Here is a 4,950-nt window from a genome sequence, read left to right as displayed (position 1 = left end):
TGTTCAGGTGTTTTCAATAGGCCTGCGGGATGTAAATGTCATTTCTGTAGGTGTGTGATGTAATCTTTTGTTCTGCCTACAGGTGACCAGACACTGACAAAGCAAGACAGGCAACCCTCTCCCAGGTATAACCCCTCAATGGTAGTAAAGGACTTACTGCATGGGAGGGGGACTTCCTGTATGGGAGGGGGTTCTACAGGAGAAGACTTCCTGTATGGGAGGGGGTTCTACAGGAGAAGACTTCCTGTATGGGAGGGGGTTCTACAGGAGAAGACTTCCTGTATGGGAGGGGGTTCTACAGGAGAAGACTTCCTGTATGGGAGGGGGTTCTACAGGAGAAGACTTCCTGTATGGGAGGGGGTTCTACAGGAGAAGACTTCCTGTATGGGAGGGGGTTCTACAGGAGAAGACTTCCTGTATGGGAGGGGTTCTACAGGAGAAGACTTCCTGTATGGGAGGGGTTATGCCTGGGAGAGGACTTCCTGCATTGGAGGGGTTATGTCTGGGAGAGGACTTCCTGCATGGGAGGGGTTATGTCTGGGAGAGGACTTCCTGCATGGGAGGGGTTATGTCTGGGAGAGGACTTCCTGTATGGGAGGGGTTATACAGGAGAGGACTTCCTGCATGGGAGGGGTTATGCCTGGGAGAGGACTTCCTGCATGGGAGGGGTTATGCCTGGGAGAGGACTTCCTGCATGGGAGGAGTTATGCCTGGGAGAGGACTTCCTGCATGGGAGGGGTTATGCCTGGGAGAGGACTTCCTGTATGGGAGGGGTTATGCCTGGGAGAGGACTTCCTGTATGGGAGGGGTTATGCCTGGGAGAGGACTTCCTGTATGGGAGGGGTTATGCCTGGGAGAGGACTTCCTATATGGGAGGGGTTATGCCTGGGAGAGGACTTCCTGTATGGGAGGGGTTATGCCTGGGAGAGGACTTCCTATATGGGAGGGGTTGTGCCTGGGAGAGGACTTCCTGTATGGGAGGGGTTATGCCTGGGAGAGGACTTCCTGTATGGGAGGGGTTATGTCTGGGAGAGGACTGTCTTTTCTTGCCAGTGTCCAATCACCTGTAGGTGGTGTATAACCAGATGGTAAGGATTACTATATCTGTCTGTGTCCATTAAATGTACAATAAAGAAATGTATTAGCGGAGACTCAATACGTACTCGGCGGGCAGGCTGAACGCGCAGGGTGTGGTGCGATTGGCTGAGCAAATATAAAAGCTCTTCCCCTTGCTGGGTCCATCCCGGGTTCCGGTTTTCAGGAAGCACAGACAGCCTATGAGGAGAAAGGAAGGAGATGAGAAGTTTGATGTGACGTCACCATTGGACAGTTTCCATGATATAATCGGTGACTCGGGTCCTACTCACCATGCTCGGGGCAGCGCACCTTCTCCATTGTGTGGGGGGTGGGGGAGGAGCTCAGATACGGCTACAGATATACGGAATAGACAACCTGCAAGAGACGAGATCACAGAACTCACTTATGGATCATTTGGGTTTTCTACAAACATCATTCACCAGGAGAATCGAACTTCTGGAGCAACATAGGAAATGTTCAGCGAAAGGAACTTCCCCAATACGTCCCACCCGGACGATGGAGGTGGGGGGGACATCCCAGAAGTTGGAGAGGGGGAGGGGGAGCAACATCCCGGACGTGGAGGAGGAGGAGGAGGAAGAGGGGGAACATCCCGGACGTGGAGGAGGAGAAGGAACATCCCGGACGAGGAGGAGGAGGAGGGGTGGGGAAACATCCCGGATGTGGAGGAGGAGGGGGAGGAGGAGGAGGAGGAGAGGAGGGAGAACATCCCGGATGTAGAGGAGGAGGGGGAGGAGGAGGGGGGGGGAACATCCCGGACGTCGGAGATGAGGAGGAGGAACATCCCGGACGTCGGAGATGAGGAGGAGGAACATCCCGGACGTTGGAGAGGAGGAGGAGAAGGAGGATGAACATCCCGGACGTCAGAGATGAGGAGGAGGAACATCCCGGACGTCAGAGATGAGGAGGAGGAACATCCCGGACGTCAGAGATGAGGAGGAGGAACATCCCGGACGTCAGAGATGAGGAGGAGGAACATCCCGGACGTCAGAGATGAGGAGGAGGAACATCCCGGACGTCGGAGATGAGGAGGAGGAACATCCCGGACGTCGGAGATGAGGAGGAGGAACATCCCGGACGTCGGAGATGAGGAGGAGGAACATCCCGGACGTCGGAGATGAGGAGGAGGAACATCCCGGACGTCGGAGATGAGGAGGAGGAACATCCCGGACGTCGGAGATGAGGAGGAGGAACATCCCGGACGTCGGAGATGAGGAGGAGGAACATCCCGGACGTCGGAGATGAGGAGGAAGAACATCCCGGACGTCGGAGATGAGGAGGAGGAACATCCCGGACGTCGGAGATGAGGAGTAAGAACATCCCGGACGTCGGAGATGAGGAGGAGGAACGTCTCGGAAGTCGGAGATGAGGAGGAGGAACGTCTCGGAAGTCGGAGGAGGAGGAACGTCCCGGAAGTCGGAGGAGGAGGAGGAACGTCCCGGAAGTCGGAGAGGAGGAGGAACGTCCCGGAAGCCGGAGAGGAGGAGGAACGTCCCGGAAGCCGGAGAGGAGGAGGAACGTCCCGGAAGCCGGAGAGGAGGAGGAACGTCCCGGAAGTCGGAGAGGAGGAGGAACGTCCCGGAAGTCGGAGAGGAGGAGGAACGTCCCGGAAGTCGGAGAGGAGGAGGAACGTCCCGGAAGTCGGAGAGGAGGAGGAACGTCCCGGAAGTCGGAGAGGAGGAGGAACGTCCCGGAAGTCGGAGAGGAGGAGGAACGTCCCGGAAGTCGGAGAGGAGGAGGAACGTCCCGGAAGTCGGAGAGGAGGAGGAACGTCCCGGAAGTCGGAGGAGGAACGTCCCGGAAGTCGGAGGAGGAACGTCTCGGAAGTCGGAGGAGGAACGTCTCGGAAGTCGGAGGAGGAACGTCTCGGAAGTCGGAGGAGGAACGTCTCGGAAGTCGGAGGAACGTCCCGGAAGTCGGAGAGGAGGAGGAACGTCCCGGAAGTCGGAGAGGAGGAGGAAGAAAGTCCCGGAAGTCGGAGAGGAGGAGGAACGTCCCGGAAGTCGGAGAGGAGGAGGAACGTCCCGGAAGTCGGAGAGGAGGAGGAAGAACGTCCCGGAAGTCGGAGAGGAGGAGGAACATCCCGGAAGTCGGAGAGGAGGAGGAACGTCCTGGGAGAGGGGGAGGGTCTGTTGTTGGGTCACATGACTTACTGTGTAGCCCCTAAGGCCCGCCCTCGAGGAGCTTCACCACAATGACGACATTTGACTGTCAGATTTGATGCTCATACTCTGATTGGCTGCTCACACAGATTGTACACTGAGCTCATCGATCGTACAATCTGGTTGTACAATCTCCTTCAGCCTGGACTTCCACTGGATGGTCTGTCCTCAGTAGAGTCGCCTCATCATCCCTTTAATTCAGGACACATATTCATTATACAGGTTCTGAGGCTGATTTAATGCAGATAAGGCACCAAGTGGGTTTAATTAGCACCTTAATCAGACACAGAACCCGAGTAATTCATGTGTGTTCTGGATAAAAGAGATGATGAGGCCACCCTAATCCTCATATAATGGAGATTGTACAATGTATGGCCGATGATATCAGTGGAGACATGACATGGTCTCCTCTCTCCTCCAGTATCACCCCGGTGCTCCCCTCTCTCTCCCCGGTGCTCCCCTCTCTCCCCCCGGTATCTCCCCTCTCTCTCCCCGGTGCTCCCCTCTCTCCCCCCGGTATCTCCCCTCTCTCTCCCCGGTACTCCCCTCTCTCCCCGGACCCCTCGTTGTCCCCTCACTCACCTATTCCTGACCGGCACCGTCAGCTAAAAACTTCTCCACCAATAGGAGGCCGTAAAATCTCCTGTCCTCAGACGTCACGCCCCCCGCCAGCCTATCACCGCTCCGCACACACAACCCCGTCACTGTTTTCAAAAAACGGAACCTGTCAGATGTAGAGGGCGGAGCGTCCGAATAACTACTGACCAATAACAGATCGCGAACGACTCCAGCCAACAGCAGAAGGAACCGCCCACCACACTCAGGCTATCCGAGGACTGACTTTACCGTTTGGCCAATCAGCACCCTGAGAGAACATCGACCGCTAGAGCGCCATCACACTTACGTATCTGTCTCCCCGCCGGGTAGACGCAGCGGGCGCGCGCGTTTCGTTTTTGCTAGCAGTCCCAAACTGCAGGACTACGACAAAATGGCGTCACAGCTGTTCTTTTTCTGTGGATTTGCTCAGGTTTTTGCTTCTTTCCAGCGAATGAACGGCTCTGTCACCGGAGTGCAGGAATAATATTCATCATTCTCCTAATACTCACCAATCACGGGCCTGAGATTCATTCACGAAGATTCACACATTATTCACCCCCCAAAAAAGTGTGAATGTTGTGTGAAAACATCGATAAAATGGGCCCTGCTGTGTACAGTTTATATTCACCCCCCCCATAGGAGGAGATTTACTAAAGCTGTGCATGAGAGCCAATCAGCTTCTTCCTTGAAGCTTTGGCAATAAAACCTGGAAGCTGATTGGCTCCCATGAACACCTGCAGCAGATTTTACATCCCTCCCAACTGTCCCGGATTTGGAGGGACTGTCTCTGATTGTGAAGGACTGTCCCGGATTTGGAGGGACTGTCTCTGATTGTGAAGGACTGTCCCGGATTTGGAGGGACTGTCTCTGATTGTGAAGGACTGTCCCGGATTTGGAGGGACTGTCTCTGATTGTGAAGGACTGTCCCGGATTTGGAGGGACTGTCTCTGATTGCGAAGGACTGTCCCGGATTTGGAGCAATGTCCCTCTGTCCCTCTTTCCTCCTCATTTGTCCCTCATTTTGATCTGATCCATATAATTGTATATTAAATGCACTTTTTATCTATCTAAACCTTTCATCTGATTTCTAAATTGC

General features: G+C 54.8%; 1 long non-coding RNA gene across 1 annotated transcript; it reads right to left on the bottom strand.

Moving 5' to 3' along the window:
• Nucleotides 1-1,162: 1,162 nt before the first annotated feature.
• On the bottom strand, nucleotides 1,163-3,986 carry LOC141130157 (uncharacterized). Its single transcript, XR_012242010.1, has 3 exons — nucleotides 3,840-3,986; nucleotides 1,368-1,452; nucleotides 1,163-1,275 (listed from the first exon to the last, which is right to left on the bottom strand). It is a non-coding gene; the product is annotated as an uncharacterized lncRNA (long non-coding RNA).
• Between the last annotated feature and the right edge of the window lie 964 nt (nucleotides 3,987-4,950).

This window comes from Aquarana catesbeiana, linkage group LG02, assembly GCF_042186555.1.
Source record: "Aquarana catesbeiana isolate 2022-GZ linkage group LG02, ASM4218655v1, whole genome shotgun sequence".
Taxonomy (NCBI): Eukaryota; Metazoa; Chordata; class Amphibia; order Anura; family Ranidae; genus Aquarana; species Aquarana catesbeiana.
The sequence above is the reverse complement of the archived record's forward strand: the minus strand, read 5'-3'. Positions and strand labels throughout refer to the sequence as shown.